Source organism: Mesitornis unicolor, unplaced genomic scaffold (assembly GCF_000695765.1).
Source record: "Mesitornis unicolor isolate BGI_N332 unplaced genomic scaffold, ASM69576v1 scaffold24056, whole genome shotgun sequence".
NCBI classification, from domain to species: Eukaryota; Metazoa; Chordata; class Aves; order Mesitornithiformes; family Mesitornithidae; genus Mesitornis; species Mesitornis unicolor.
Window position 1 is genome coordinate 2,337 of NW_010191989.1, and position 670 is coordinate 3,006.

The following is a 670-nucleotide window of genomic DNA, read 5'->3' on the forward strand; positions in this document are numbered from 1 at the left end:
CGGCTCGGTAGGTAGCCTGGCATCTCCCGTGGGGATGGTGACACCAGTGAGTCCCTGGGACTCTTCCAGGGAAGCTCCAGCCTCCCAGATGCTGCTGTTGGGTGGGAGCATCCATCACTTGCGTGGTCTCTCAGCATCCTTGTCTCACCTTGACCCACAGAATATTTAGCTTTTCTCCGTGGGTTGTGGAGGGACAAAGTTTGAGGTGGGGGGTAGTGGTGGCGCTGGGGGTTTTGTCCCTGCATGCCTGGGTGAGCAAAACCATCCCAGGGATATTGAGGAGGTGTCAGTCACCTCCAGCCACCTCTCCCCCAGGGGCAGCGGGGCTGGGTGGCTCAGGAACATCCTGGGAGCGTTGGATCTGCTGTCCCATCCCACTGGTGACTGTGCCACCAGCCCTTCCTGTCTGGACACCTTTTTGCTGCTGCTGAAGGCCAACAGCTTTTTATTTCTTACAGGTTCAAGCTCACAGGCTGGCCAGCACCCCCCCAAGTAGGTAATGCTTCTTGTGTGTGCATTTCAGTGTATTTATGGGATTTCGATGGGTTGATGCGAAGGCGTGCGTGTACTTTTGTCTTTGCTGTGCCGATGGGGAGCTTGGGCTGGAGCCCACATGTGGTTCTGCAACCTGGGCTGGGCTGGAGGCGGGGGGATGTGTGGCTGGGGGGGG